At 41.2% G+C, this 16,543-nt stretch overlaps 1 long non-coding RNA gene across 1 annotated transcript in view; it reads left to right on the top strand.

Annotated features, from left to right (window-relative positions):
• The window catches only part of LOC311517323, an 87,239-nt gene extending 74,655 nt beyond the window's left edge, over window positions 1-12,584 (top strand). Inside the window, exon 3 of the long non-coding RNA XR_014710662.1 lies at window positions 12,497-12,584. This is a non-coding gene — a long non-coding RNA (uncharacterized lncRNA). The remainder of the gene's footprint in view (window positions 1-12,496) is intronic.
• Window positions 12,585-16,543: the final 3,959 nt, after the last annotated feature.

The following is a 16,543-nucleotide window of genomic DNA, read 5'->3' as shown; positions in this document are numbered from 1 at the left end:
AGAGGCCATAGAGAATGACTTCAAATGTGGATGTCAGTGCAATGAATGATCCAGCAAAGCAGACTCAATTCAAGATAGTAATAGATTGACCTGTTTGTTGACCTGGTTTTGGAAAAAAAGAGGCTGTCAGACACCTATAAAACAGGCAGCAATTGGTTGTTCCATACAAAATGAGAAGCAGAAGTGACTTTATCTTAAGATCTTAGATAGCTTTCATCATCAGTAGCTTCCCTTCTTTAATTTTCTCTGATCTATCAGTGAGAATTCAAAAACACAGGAAAGTGAGATACCACATCTTCTAAATTGCTACGATGCAGTAATAGCTTCAGAGATTAGACATAGCAGAGAAACTGCCATGGAAATAAAAAAGCAGAAACTGACAGAAAATTAGGTGAGCTTACAGCAAGAAGTTCTTGGTATTATAAATGAGCTAAATGGAAAACAAGGTTGAAAGATCATTGGATTGGAACCAATGAATGACGAGATTGCTGTTCTTCTACATCAAAATATTTTCAATTTCAGGAGCCTGTACACACAGATGAAAGAACAATGACAATATCTTGCATGAAAAGATATTAGTCACATTGCTTGGATACTATGGTGAGGAAGGTAGTATAAGAACACAGATTACTAGTGTAAAGGCTGACTTTCAGACTGTAAGGCATTGAAAAAACAGAGGGGCACATGATTTTAATGCTAACGGAGAATAGATTCCAGAAAAGAGAGATGAAAAGCATACTTGCAAGAAATAATTCAGATATTAAGTCAGGGGAAACATTTGGATCTGTGTAGAACCACAACCGTAGCACTTAAAATGATGGTTTACTGAAAATTACAAAAAAAAAAAATTTGGTTTCCCATCTGAATTGAGAGATCTGTGTGAGCACGTAAACCGATTGTCATCACCAAATAGGCAGTTGTGAGAACCGGAAGATAAGAGTTCCAATAACATACAGTTGACTGAAGTGAAAACAGTCTGAAATTTCCACTGAATTAAATGAAAGAAATTCAGTGTAGAACAAGAAAAAAGAATCAGGTGGCTAGAAAAGCTGAGTTATGAGAGAAGGTTAGATTAGCTAAATAGCTGTATGAGGGGGTGGGGTAATTGTAAGAGAACATCAGAATGGCCGTACTGGGTCAGACCAAAGGTCTGTCTAGCCCTGTATCCTGCCTTCTAACCTTTGGCCAATGCCAAAGAACAGGTAATCATCAAGTGATCCATTCCCAGCTTCTGGCAAACAGAGGCTAAGGACAGCATCCCTGCACATCCTGGCTAATAGCCATTGATGGACCTATCCTCCATGAATTTATCTTGTTATTTTTTGAACCCTGTTATAGTCTTGGCCTTCACAACATCCCCTGGCAAAGAGTTCCACAGGGAACAGAGGGAATAGATTTGATAATCTACAAATACTAGCAGGAGGGAGAATTATTTTAGCTTGGTGCAGGGGTTCAACATCATTAGTAGGAATTACTATCTGATAGCACAGTAGTATCTGGAAACTGTGGAGTAGTCTCTCAGAGGGAATGGTGAAGCCCCATTGTTAGGCACATTTAAAACTAGATTACCAAAAAACAAAAAAATAATTGCAGGGAACAATTCTGCATTTGCAGGGAGATGGATTGGATGATCTAATTCTTCTTTCCCATCTACAGCTTGTATGATTTGATGAGCTATCCTGAGTGAAGCAAATGAAACTAGGAAATTCAGAAGAATAAGTGTCAACAGCCAGGAGTGAGCCAGAAGAGGAATGTACTAATGATGCTGCTAATTCTCATGGGAGCTTTGGCTTCTGCTGCTATTGTGCCACTAGTGTTTAATAACTATAACAAGGAAACTTTGGTGTTTGACATTTATGAAAAATAATGGTCTCTAGATTCAGGTCCAAGTGTCTGACATAAAAATAAACATTTCCTCAATGTAGTTAATAGGAATAAATACAGGCATGGGTTCTGTAATGATGTCAGTACTGGGTGGTAGCAGTGGAGACTATTAATCAACAGATCAGCCTGGTTAGTCAAGAGCAGCCTTTCAGTGAGAGTAAATAAAACTGGGGCTGTGGTTAGCATCTACATAAAAGAACACAGGAAACACACAAGAAAGAGATGGGCATGAATCTGAACACACCTCAATTTGGGGCTGATGTGTATAGCTCAGGCTCATCTCTAAAAAAACATGTCTACTAGCTTTTAAACTCAATTGCTCTCATTCAGACTGTTGTTTTGCAGGTGAACTTATTCTTATGCTTTTGCCTTAATTAAACAATATCAAAATTGTCACATGGCTAAATTAACTGAATATTATTTGGGTAACTTGCCAACTTCCATGGGGCATGTGCCTGTTTTCTCACTTGCATTTACAAAATACATATTGATCCAGTAATTATTAATAAAATATGGACAGGGAAGCTTTTTTATTTCTAAACTTTCTCTTCACATAGCATCTTAGGAATTACTGGCAGGAATTGGGATCTCACTGTGGTGCACTTTTGGAGAATAGACACATGTAAAGATAGTGCTGTGTCTTCTGGAACAGAGTAATAAATATAGAAGGCAATAGGAATGGTGCCTGAATGAGGATTGTAGAACTAGACCCATCTTTATCCCCTTTTGATCTTCAATGTGCTTTAAATGTTAATTGATCCTCAGTTACACTACCTATGTTGAACAGATGAGGGAAACTGAGGCAGTGAAGACAAAACAATTAGAAATAGCCACTCCATATTTGGGTTCCCTGAGGCAGAAGGACCTACTACTTCCCCTTTTCTCTGTTCAAGAAGCAGGGCAGTATCACTACTGAGCTCTTGAGAGAGCTCCAGGAATAGGACCTATTGCCCTGCCTGCCAGCTCATCGTGGTCACTGTGGAGTGTGGCCTGCTGACCAGGAGATGTGTCCATACTAATTGGCCATTCTGTACACTAGTGTTTGCAATACATGTTAGCTGCAGAAACACTGTACTCCTTGCCAAATGTGCACAGCAGGATGGTCCATGTATTTGACCATGGGTGAATTTGCTTTATCATCTTCCCTCCCCCACTCAAACATAACACCCTTCCAAAGGGTAGGATTTCACATGCAGGTTTGAAGATCTGAGGCCACTAGAATTCCTAGACAGAAGAGGCCATGTAAAATACTGTCAGCATGCTACATTGACAACACCATCGATATCCGTGAGAGCTATGCTGTGGATAGAGGAGCTAAAGATGGAAGTAGAGCGTGGTGTTCGGGAGGTTCAAACCCGAACTCTCTGTAATATTGGCTTCTGTGTGAATTTTCTTATTTCATTTGAGTTACAAATAAATGTAATATGACGCTAAAATTGTTTGAACCTTCACCAGGCAATGGATGGATTTCAATGTATGCAGGATTGGGCTAATATTATTTCCCAATACATGATACAAAATATCTCTTCTGAATTAGACCATTTAAGAAAAAGTGGTGTCTGAAACCATGAAAGCAGCGATCTGTGCTTCTAAAATCATACCTTTTACAAATATTTATTTTTCTTTTAAATTGGCACATTTTAAATTGGTCACTTTTAGGTTGATGAGCTGGTATCCACTACTCCCTGAAAGCTTCTGGAACCCACATTGCTTATTCGGGGGGAAAAAGGCCAATACATAAGCTGACTTTCCTTCAGAAGCTAACAGTAGCCTGTTTGGGCACCAGTTATGGGAGGATCTTAAGGCAATTTTCTGGACCACCAATAGGTGGGTCAAAGAGTTGCCTCTGTTATCTGCACCAGGACTCAGCAGGTTTGAAACCCTGACAGGTAGGGAAGAAACATCTGAACCAGACAGGTTCCTAATTTCATGTATTGTAGTAACTAAACTAAATAGCTTAACAAAAAGCATATATTGGAAATACATGTAGGCAAATTAAATGAAAGTGGGTTAATATCAAATTAATCTAATCCTTCATTTGTTTCAGTTTTTGAAGATAGTGGCCTGATTGGGTCCTCTTCCGGAGTTTTAGTGAATCAGAATGTGGTACACCCCCTCTGAAGACATTTTCATTACCCAGTGGAGTTTGATTAAGTCATCTTCATGCAAACAAAAAAAGCATGGTGTGAAATTCCGTGGATCCAAAAATATAGCCAATCAACAGGCCAGTCAGTATTCTGAGACTTTTGAGGTCATGGATTGGTCTACAGGTATTATTTCCAACACTGCACAAAAGTCCCAGCTCAAAGATAGCTTTAAAAAATGCAAACAAATATTAATTTCATACATTCAGTCCCTTGCTCCCCTCCCCCCCCAACACACACACACACAGAGGAACAGGTCATAATTCCTTGACTGTTCTTGTTCTACAGATAGATGCTTATAATTTCCTTTTTATATTTTGTTGTTCAGTATTTCAGCTCTGAATAGCATTTCTAACCCACAAAATTTGGGCAAAAGGTTAGACTTTAACCCAGTCAGAGCAAAAAGTCTTTTCCTCCTAAAATCACACTCTTTTGGGGGTTCAGTTTTCATATACAGGCCCACCTACCTCACAACTTTTTGCTCTTAGACCAGGAAATTCTTTGCTACTCTTCAGCCCAGAAAAAATGTTAATAACAAAGTTTTAAACACTTGCAAAGTGGTGTCAAACTTCATACTACTTAAGATTAATTAACTGGTGAGCACTGTTCCCTCTAAGCTGTGTGCATGGGCGTGCACACACAGATCCTAAACCCCGCATACGCGGCGAAACACTGCACGCACAAAAATTTGCACAAAAGCACAAAAATTTGCACACAAGAAATTTTTTGCACACATGGCCTGTCAAAAATGAGAGGGAACATTGCTGGTGAGCTGTTACTGGGAAAAAAGTAGTGCTAAATGAATGAGTCTTTACATTCTATGATAAAATAATGAAAGATTAAGCTGTGGACCATGCTAGAGTAGGAGGAGCTCAGAGAAGTAATTTGTGCTGACTCCACTAAAATTCTCACAGTGAAGTCACAAGCCCGTCGCCCTGTGTTAGATTGCAAGCATGCCATGCGTTCTCCATGCCTCTCCCACTTTTGAAAGGCTAGTGGAGCAGGCTTGTGCATTTGATCCCCAGCTCAATTTTTACCTAGACCCCGTGCAGAGATATATATGGCTAGGAGAAAACTCCAGGAGCCCTCTCCCTTCTCCCCTCCTCCTTTTCCCCGGTATGCACTCATGAGCAGATGTCGCAGGATGCCTGGTGTCTCGGTATTCCTAATAAAGGGTTAAGTTGTGGCCAGCTCTTATGCAATTGTGAAGAGATGTGGGGAGATAGGACTGTTATGTCTTGCATGACCCATATAATGCTGCTGGTCTGCATCATATCCTCAAGGTTGTTCAGGGATAACTACTGAATTGGCTCCTCAGCAGCAATTCATAGAAGAACCAGGAACTTATCTAGTGGTCAATGCTGGGCTTAGAGGGGAATGTGACCCAAATATTACAAAATTCCTAGCTGTCCAAACAAAAGGGACCTCAAAGAATAGTAGCTAGTTTGATTTAACACACTGTAAAATGGTTGCTGTGTTTCCCCACAGCAACCAGATAGGTGGTTATCTTTGGGTGGTGGATTAAGGGCCTGATCCAAGACCCACTGAAGTCAGTGGACCCATTGATTTCAGGTTTCAGAGAATCAGGCACAAAGTAATCCTTTCTAGAATTTCTTCATCTCTGACCAGAATATATAGTGCCCAGCAGCTTCCATTTCCTCAGTGGGAGCTGCCAAGTATGGAAATTGGATATATATTCAATAAATACAGGATTGGGCTCTTTTAAAGTTAATGGCCAAATTTTCATTGCATTAAGTATGTCTAGGAATGACCTTTATACTTATGAAGAGCTTTGGGATGAATGAAGCTATACCCTTCTGTGTGAGGTAACAAAACAGAACAGAATCGTTAGACACAGAAAAGACCTGTTTGTTTGACACTGTTCCAGTTATAACTATTAGTTTAGAAACCTTCTAGAGAAAAGCAATATTTGTAATTTTAACTCTACAGCTTGTGAACTTGTCTGTCCATCAACTTCAACCTTTCTAGCTGACATCTTGTATCCTGGGAAGCACTGAAGTACCAAATATGACCCAGCATTTTTTGATTCCCTTGAAGCAACCTTTTGTTAACAGAAATGCCTCCCATCCACGGATACTCTCCCCAAACTGCTCTTAGGCCACAATGCGTATGACAGAGTCCTAGTGTGCCAGTCACTGAATTTCCTTACCATTCGAATGCAAATAGTTGTTTATTATAAAGGGAAGTTTGCCATTGCTGAGCATGTTGCCACACAGTATCTATGTAGTCAGCATATCTCTACCCCAAATACTGAATTTACAAACAGGCTAAAAATGAATGCCTTGCATCAGCTTTAATTTTTTTTAATGCAGTGACCCATTCTACTGCTGTGTAATAACAGGTCCCAGTGTGACAATTAAAATAAATCACCCAACAGAATATGCCATTAGATGCATTCATGCCTCATCAGTAACTGAATTGTCTTATATGATATATCTCAAGAAAAGGTTTATAACTTTAGCCTGGTCTCCCCAAAGCACAAAATGATTAATAACAGGCATCCCATATTCTGGAATACTGTGAGAATGAAACAGCTGAAATCAAATAAAAAACTCTTATTTATTGGTTGACAGGCTATTTTATTCTTAATTAAACACCAGTGTGCGGGTAATTTTCAGCCAGGAATAATTAATCTAAAATGGAACCGGCTAAGTCATCTGACACTGTTTCAGCTGTCACAGCTCCTAGCACTTCTGTCATGAACAAACTAAAACGTACAAAAAATGAATTAAAATATGCATATTGCTAAGTCAAATCACATACTGATTTTTACTCCACCTGAAGACCTGGCTCACATTTTCTTTGAGCATAATCCATCAAGTGAAGCCAGCAGCATTTTTATGCATGATCCTCAGAGATGCATATGGAATCCCACAGACTATATGCTAAAGTGTATGGGCAATCTAGAATGTGAAACTGAATTTTACAGGTACAGTAGATTGGTAATTAAAAGTTTGTATTTCTAAGTGATGTAAAGATTTCATGAATTTAGGAAGGGCCCAATTAGCTTTCTTCCAGCTCTCTCCAGACTCGGTTCTGGGAGCTTTTGGAATTAAAGTGTTTATAGTGACCAGACTTTCTCTTACTTGTTTTTACATAGAATAGGCAACCACTCAACTACTTTCCATTCCAGAGCAGAAAGGGCACTTAGTTTATGGGTTTTTCACTTTCTGTTTTCCCTTCACCCCATTCGGGTCAGCAAGTAACCAGGCAGTTAACCAGTGGGCAAAGGGTGAGTTTGCTTCCCTTCTCTGAAGAAGGCATACGCAACAGAATGAATGTGCCTGATGGCAGCCTGCATGTGCCTATTGGCTTGCAGCTCTAGACTTTGATCCTTGAATGACTCTTGAGGCTAGGGTCAGAGCACACAAAGCCAAGCCAGGTCTTCAGGTCAGACCTCAGTGACGGATGTAGAAAATGGGCTTATCAGACCCAACCTACCTCAGGCTCAGCCCATATGAGATTTGGGCTCTCTAAGAAGTCCACCAAGTAGAACACAGTGTGCATGTTGGATTAAACACTCAACTAGGATGGCTGATTAAATTAACCCAGCTTGTTCCCTTCATGGCCATGACAGCTCTAACTTTTATTAAAGAAATTAGGTTCCAACCCCTGCCGTTGACGAGAGAGAACAGGGAAAATCTAGTGTACCTTCTCCAATAAATGTGCCAGAAAGCATGAAGAAGATTGTAGTGGAAATGAACCTAAACTGAAACATGCATTTTCCCTTCTTTTCACAGTGCACATCTTGTGTGTTCCTAAAAGAGCACACTAATATGTAGTCTAATGCCATCAACAGCCTAACTAATAACTGATTTATATATTCTTAGCTTTTGATGAATTCATTAAATTCTTTTAAAAACCTGATTCTTACTGAAGATAAGCCAATGGTGTGCTTAACAGGATATTAAAAATATTAGAACTTGAAAATAAGCATAGACTAGCAGGGTTATTATACAGTACTTACTCCAAATGTTGAAGCTGAACACCAGATGCAGTTTTGCATAATAAAAGCAGCTAGTGATTAGCCCTCAGAGGCCCCATGGTGGCTGAATAATAAACCCATTTTTCAAAGCTGTCTGATATTTTTTTCTTTCCCCTACAAACACCCTATTTTAAGACTAAGCTTCCTACACCATCTTGTAGCCTAAATTTAATTTGTAATCCTTTTCAAAACAATGTGATTCTCCACATCTGACATACAATGTTGGGGGAGGAAACCATTTATATGTGTTATAATTTTATAGAGATTATATTCCTAACTTGTATTTTTTTTATCTAAAAATAGAAGAAAAATGTTCAGATGTGTGGGCAAAATCCTCAGCTGGTATAAATCAGCGTTGCTTCACTGACATTTATGGAGCGATGCTGATTTACTCTAGTCGGGGATGTGGCCTGTTCTGCTTAGCAGGCCTAGCAGTTTAGGGAAGGAGGTGAGGAGGGGAAAGCCATGTGCTGTGATACAGAGGAGCCACACCTTTTGAGGCATGTGGAAATTAAGTAATCTCCCTGTTTAGTCTCAGGCTCAAGGAGATTTATGCACCCACTGCATGTGTCCCTGTTTTGCACATTCCTCCTAATAGATAAGGCAAGCTCATGACGCTACCCTGCTTCCACACTGGTATACAGAGCAGACTTAACTTGCTGGAGGAGTGCCTGCCCTGCACACTTTTCAAGACTCAATCCCTCCCTGAGCTGTGGTGCACTAGAGGGAGCTGACAATAGACTGAACGCATGTCAGTCTCTGTGGAGATCCTGGCGTCTAGCCCTCTGTGAAGAGAAACTGAGAATTCAGTCCTTTAGCTGCAGGGGAGTTGCTGAAATCAAAAGGTACCAGACTTCATTCCCTGGGGCTCAGAATAGGATAGCCCAAAACACATCACTTCACTTTCCCTGGGGAGCAGTGGTTCTCCAACCTGTCATCAGATTCTGGGCTTGGGAGTGGGGAGAAATGGTTTCTCAATTATTTGCCACTCATCACTTGGATTAGCTGCTCTCTGTGATGTTGGTCAACGCAATTTCTAAGCTGGTGTCTCTCCTGGATGTTCTTTCACATGAAGACAAAAGTAGGATCCACAACTTGGCCAGAAAGATAATATAGTGACAGAGAGTCTAAGAGAAGTGAAGTAGCGTATTGTGAATGAAGATAGCAGAAAGAACGAGGAGTAATTCTGGCACCTTAGAGACTAACAAATTTATTTCAGCATAAGTTTTCATGGGCTAAAGCCCACTTCATCAGATGCATGCAATGGAAAATACAATAGGAAGATATATATAAGAGAACATGAAGAAATGGGGGTTGCCATACAGACTCTTAATGGGACCAATCGATTAAGGTGGGCTATTATCAGCAGGAGAAAAAAAAACTTTTGTACGGATAACCAGGATGGCCCGTTTGAAACAGTTGATAAGAAGACGTGATTAACAGTAAGGGGAAAATTAGCATGGGGAAATCGTTTTTAGTTAGTGTAATGACTCATCCACTCCCAGTCTTTATTCAAGCCTAATTTAATGGTGTCCAGTTTGCAGATTAATTCCAGTTATGCTGTTTCTCGTTGGAGTCTGTTTTTTAAGTTTTTTTTGTTGAAGAATTGCGACTTTTAGGTCTGTAATTGAGTGTCCAGGGGGGTTGAAGTGTTCTCCGACTGGTTTTTGAATGTTATAATTCTTGACCTCTGATTTGTGTCCATTTATTCTTTTGTGTAGAGACTGTCTGGTTTGGCCAATGTAAATGGCAGAGGGACATTGCTGGCACTTGATGGCATATATCACATTGGTAGATGTGCAGGTGAAAGAACCTCTGATAGTGTGGCTGATCCTATGATGGTGTCCCTTGAATAGATATGTGGACAGAATTGGCAACGGGCTTTGTTGCAAGGATAGGTTCTTGGGTTAGTGTTTTTGTTGTATGGTGTGGTGTGTGGTTGCTGGAGAGTATTTGCTTCAGGTTGGGGGGCTGTCTGCAAGCGAGGACTGGCCTGTCTCCCAAGATCTGTGAGAGTGAGGGATCGTCCTTCAGGATAGGTTTTAGATCTTTGATGATGCGCTGAGGAGGTTTTAGTTGGGGGCTGAAGGTGATGGCTAGTGGCGTTCTGTTACTTTCTTTGTTGGACCTGTCCTGTAGTAGGTGACTTCTGGGTACTCTTCTGGCTCTGTCAATCTGTTTCTTCACTTCGGCAGGTGGGTATTGTCGTTGTAAGAATGCTTGATAGAGATCTTGTAGGTGTTTGTCTCTGTCTGGGAGGTTGGAGCAAATGCAGTTGTATCTTAGAGTTTGGCTGTAGACAATGGATCATGTGGTGTGGTCTGGATGAAAGGTGGAGGCATGTAAGTAAGTATAGAGGTCAGTAGGTTTCCAGTACAGGGTGGTGTTTATCTGACCATCGCTTATTAGCACTGTAGTGTCCAGGAAGTGTATCTCTTGTGTGGACTGGTCCAGACTGAGGTTGATGGTGGGATGGAAATTGTTGAAATCATGGTGGAATTCTTCAAGGGCTTCTTTACCATGGGTCCAGATGATGAAGATGTCATCAATGTAGCACAAGTAGAGTAGGGGCATTAGGGGACGAGAGCTGAGGAAGCGTTGTTCTAAGTCAGCCATAAAAATGTTGGCATACTGTGGGGCCATGTGAGTACTCATAGCAGTGCCGCTGATCTGAAGGTATATATTGTCCCCAAATGTGAACTAGTTATGGGTGAGGACAAAGCCACAAAGTTCAGCCACCAGGTTTGCCGTGACGTTATTGGGGATGCTGTTCCTGATGGCTTGTAGTCCATCTTTGTGTGGAATGTTGATGTAGAGGGCTTCTACATAGACAGTGGCCAGGATGGTGTTTTCTGGAAGATCATATGAATGAAGATAGTTAAGTAGGTTAGAGACCCTAACTTCTGTAAATGGTTTATATGAGAAACCCTGATTTTTGCCCCCTGCCTATTTAATGCCCATTGCTTTATGCCTTCTGTTACCCCTACCTCTTCCTTGGCTCTCAGATATTAAAACTTCCTCTGTATCTATATTGCTCTCTTCTTTACTCTTATTGTATGCAGCAGTCTTTAAATAAGGTAGCAGTCACCTTGATAGACTTGGAAAGAAATTTATTTCAAAGTCACCATCTCCTGATTATGATTCTACTGTTCACCTTTCTCTTTCAAGATGCTGCCATTGTAGGTGAGCTCCCATACAAGTGAAGACAGTTGAGTATAAGCTCATGCCTCAGGAAGACTCTATTATGTTATCCTTTCAAGTGTTTGTAACTAGGAGCAGTCTAGGTTTGGTGCAGATATGGACAAACAAGAACATACTGCAGTGACAGATTTGGTTCAGTTATTTGACAGTCAACAAGTATTTTTGTTTTAGTGACAGTTATCTGTAGTCTGTTGGGTCTGCAAGCTGGTGGCAAGACACTAGAACAGACTTAACCAACCCATCTGGTGCCTGGAGTTATTGTGTATTTGTGTGCTGCATATTATTGTTGCCAAGGCTGTAACGAAAAAAAACCAAAACAAAACAGCCTTTTGGGGCTCTGAGGCAGTTGCTTTGCCAGGTAAGGTCAAAAGAAGCCAAGCCAATAGGGCTGTGATAAGATTCCGAGCTGAAAGTCACTTTTTGCAAATATGTAACCTGTGGTGGCTGAAATGGAAAAGAGATGGAGTTCAGAAGAGAAAACTGACACACATCATGAACAATTCTGCAAAGGCTGCAATGGGCACCAGTTAAAAGAATCCAACAATGCCATATTATTTGACTCTTCCTTTGCTTGGAATGGGTTATATTGTGGGTACTGTGGTAGAATCAAATAACCTCAGTGTAATGCATTTCCTTTTTTTAATAACTCACATTGAAATCCTTGGCAGAAAGTTTTCACATTGTATTGGTTTTCCCTTCCAAACCCTTTCTTTCTATTATTGTTGTTTATTATTGGGGTAGCAACCAAAAGCCCTGTGTGCTATTTGTGAGAATAATAAAACTCAGAACAGAAACAGTTCATGAAATTATAGCATTCACATGTGGCACCATTGCTGCATTCACATTCACTATTTAGTATTTATATGTGTATTAGGGAATATGTGACAGATCATAGACAAACAACAAGACAGATCCCTGCTCAGAGAAGCTTGCAATTTAAATTAGAATTAATAGAAGAAATGATCATTTTAAAAAAAGTGGAAGAGGAATTAGGATGAATTGAACGTTATGAGGTACCACAGCATAATATAATGAGATGTGCTTTATGTCCCATATCATTGTATTAATGCTCTTTTATTTTTAAATACACTTTAAATAAATCTGATATTGTTATGGCAGATGTTACCAGATGTCACTGTTACATAATCTTCCAAGTATTCTTACTAAGTGAACAAGTTTTTAATCCCGGGAGAAATGCTGTATCATTGTGGATTTTTTCATTATGTTGTTGTTGGTTCAATTGGTTGTTTTGTTGTTGCAGGGGTCTTCTGTATAAAGAGAAGCTGTGGAGAGCAGCAGATGGGTTTGTTCTCTGTTACTGTAAATGTGTGATGCAATGTGGATTCCTGGAAACCAAACATTGGTGTGAGAGCAGAGGCAATTTCCTGCATGCTGTTTGTGACTACCCCTGTTCTAGAACTTGTGTATGTATGTAAATAAAATAATTTACCCTTACAATAAACCCAGACTCCATGTTGCTGATTTTGCCACCACTGGGAAGCCAACCTGCAAGGCCACAGACATCTGCTACCATTTGGCAGAGGGGTGACACTGGTGAGAATGAGAACTGGTGTTGGAAGAACTGGCAGCAATATATTATGGAGCCATATAGGCTGACTCCTGGAGAGTCATTGATGTCAGATTCCCATGCGGGTCCAAGGGTCCACGCATGTTCTGATTGCAGGATCAATGTCAATGTTTGGAAATAAACCCAGGTCAGCAAAGTAATTAAAAAAACATGCTACTTGTTGGGATAGCATTATGCATACTGTAGAAGAGCTAGTAGGACTGTAGTGTTGTTGTAGCCATATTGATCCCAGGATATTGGAGAGACAAAGTGGGTGAGGTAATATGTTTTATTGGGCCATATTCTGTTAAGAACATAAGAATGGCCATACTGGGTCAGACCAAAGGTCCATCCAGTCCTGTATCCTGTCTACTGACAGTGGCCAATGCCAGGTGCCCCAGAGGGCATGTATAAGTAGGGGCATAGCGAGCAGATCGAGGGACGTGATCGTTCCCCTCTATTCGACATTGGTGAGGCCTCATCTGGAGTACTGTGCCCAGTTTTGGGCCCCACACTTCAAGAAGGATGTGGATAAATTGGAGAGAGTCCAGCGAAGGGCAACAAAAATGATTAGGGGACTGGAACACATGAGTTATGAGGAGAGGCTGAGGGAGCTGGGATTGTTTAGCTTGCAGAAGAGAAGAATGAGGGGGGATTTGATAGCTGCTTTCAACTACCTGAAAGGGGGTTCCAAAGAGGATGGCTCTAGACTGTTCTCAATGGTAGCAGATGACAGAACGAGGAGTAATGGTCTCAAGTTGCAGTGGGGGAGGTTTAGATTGGATATTAGGAAAAACTTTTTCACTAAGAGGGTGGTGAAACACTGGAATGCGTTACCTAGGGAGGTGGTAGAATCTCCTTCCTTAGAGGTTTTTAAGGTCAGGCTTGACAAAGCCCTGGCTGGGATGATTTAACTGGGAATTGGTCCTGCTTCGAGCAGAGGGTTGGACTAGATGACCTTCTGGGGTCCCTTCCAACCTTGATATTCTATGAGGGAGTGAACTTAACATAGTTCCCCTTTCTGAAACTAAATGCCACAGTGTTGGGCTTTTGAGGTGTTCTTCCCACCACAGGAATGTTAAATGTTATTATATTATGGTCACTATTTCCAAGTGGTCCTGTTATAGTTACCTCTTAGACCAGATCCTGTGCTCCACTCAGGACTAGATCGAGAGTTGCCTGTCTCCTTGTGGGTTCTTGTACCAGCTACTCCAAGAAGCAGTCATTTAAAGTATCGAGAAATTTTGTCTCTGCATTTCGTCCTGAGGTGACATGTACCCAGTCAATATAGGGATAATTGAAATCTCCCACTACTATTGAGTTCTTTATTTTGATAGCCTTTCTAATCTCCCTTAGCATTTCATCATCACTATCACTGTCCTGGTCAGGTGGTCGATAATAGATCCCTACTGTTATATTCTTCTTAGAGCATGGAATTACTATCCATAGAGATTCTATGGAACATGTGGATTCATTTAAGATTTTTATTTCATTTGATTCTACATTTTCTTTCACATATAATGCCACTCTCCCCCACCCCCCCTGCATGACCTGTTCTGTCCTTCTGATATATTTTATATCCCGGAATGATTGTGTCCCATTGATTGTCCTCACTCCACCCAGGTTTCTGTGATGCCTATTATATCAATATCCTCCTTTAACACAAGGCACTCTAGTTCACCCATCTTATTATTTAGAGACAAGTTTTTGAGCCTATTCAGAGCTCTTTTTTGGGTCTTGAAGAGACTGATGCTTCTCCAGTTCCTCCTCTTACTGTAGATCAGAGATTATCTGAAGACGAGATGAAGGAGAGTGGGTAGTAGAATACAGATAGGGACCATAGTTGAAAAACCTCCAGTTATGAAGGGTAAGTAACTTCCCTTTTGTCTTCAAATGCTGGACCCTATGTGTATTCCACTCTGGGTAACCGAGAGCAGTACTTTAAAGAAGAGGAGAGTGTGAGGATGCAGGTGCTTGCAGAACTGCCATTCCAAAGGTTGTTTCAGTGGAGCAGTCTTGGACCAGAGCACAATGTCTTGTGAATGTGTGGACAGAACTCCACCTTGCTGCCTTGCAAATAACAGAGATACTTCATGAAGTTCCGTTTCTGAGACTGGCTGTGCTGTCATAGAGTGAGCCTGTTCCCCATGTGGGGCAGGAAGGTATGCCAGCTGATAACAAAGTAGCAGATGGCCAGAGATCCACTTGGAGATCCTCTGAAAAGAAGCAGCTTGTCCTTGGACTCATTCTGCTATGACAACAAACAGCCTAGGTGACTTTCTGATCTGTTTTGTTCTCTGTAGGCAAAATGCAAAACCTTATCTCTCATCAAGGGAATGAAGTCTCTTCTCTACGCTGGAGATATAGGGCTTCGGGAGGAATTCAGGACAGTCTGGTTTATATGACATTCTAGAAGTACTTTGGGGTGAATTTTGGATATAGTTGTAGCGAGAACTTGTCTTTATGAAATAGAGTGTAAGGGGGAGTTTGCCATTAGGGCCCCCAGTTCACCTGCCTGTCTGGCCAAGGTGATGGCAACAAGAAAGGCAAACTAGATAGACAGGTGAAGCATTAAACAAGTGGCCAGTGGTTCAAAAGGTGGCTTGGTAAATGCTGAAAGTACTAAATTAAGGTCCCATTGAGGGGTTGTTCAGATTAAGCCCTTTGGGAACCTAGAGGTGTTTGGTGAGTAAAAACAGAGTAGCCATCCGTTGGTGGGTGAAATGTGCTGATTGCCAACAGGTCAACCCATATTGACCTGGGGAAAGACCCATTTTCCTGAGCGTAAGGAGGTAATCTAAAATATCAGGAACACCTGTTGTCTCAGGAGACATACAGTGTATCCAGATAGAGAAATGTTTCCTCTTTGCTAGGTAACATTTACTTTTGGAGTCCTTTCTGCTATTAGGAAGAATGGCTTGCACAGTTTTGGAACAACAGTGTTCTATGTCTGATGCTCATCCAAATACCAAATTGTGAGGTGAAGAGCTTCAGGCTTGGGATGTCTGACCCTGCCATTCTCTTGAGACAAGATGTCCGGTGTGCGTGCCGATGGATGGCCAGGCTGACATAAGCAGAAAACCTGTGAACCAGAACTTCTTGGATTATTTGGGTGTGATGAGAATAACTCATGGTCTTCTGCAGTACTCAAGGAAGTAGTGTGATAAAAGAAAGGCATAGTTCAAATGGACCCTCAAAGGGAGTAGATCATTTTCTCTGGAGAATAAGACCTGAGCTTTCCAGGAACTGTATGTGCTGCACTTCCTGTTTGTCTGGGAGGCGAACAGCTCCTGGGTAGGGTTCCCCACTGATTGAAGATACTTTTTCACCACTGTTCTGTGTAACTCCCCTTTGCAGTTGGTGGCAAAGTGCTTGCTGAGGCTGTCTGCCAGCAAATTCTGCGTTCCTGGGGGGGTACGCTGCCAATAAGGTACAGTGGTTCCTGATACACCAGTTCCATAGACTGACCACTTCAGTACACAGGGGAATGGATATTGCTCCTCTCTGTTTATTTGTTTATGTAGAATACAGTTGTCATATTGACTGATGTTATGAGAATGTGGTGAGACTGGATTAATGGTAAGAATGCCTTGTATGCTTCTTGGACTGCTCTGAGATCCTGGTTTCTGGGGCATCCAAGTGCACTGTGCTGTGCACCCGTCAGACCAAGCCTCCCAACCTAACAAAGAGGCATCTGTGATTATTTTCCTGTTAAGTGCAGGCAGGGCCATCCCTAGGAGG

Source organism: Lepidochelys olivacea (assembly GCF_965140295.1).
Source record: "Lepidochelys olivacea isolate rLepOli2 genome assembly, chromosome: 3".
Classification (NCBI taxonomy): domain Eukaryota; kingdom Metazoa; phylum Chordata; order Testudines; family Cheloniidae; genus Lepidochelys; species Lepidochelys olivacea.
This window is presented reverse-complemented; position numbering and strand designations above follow the sequence as displayed.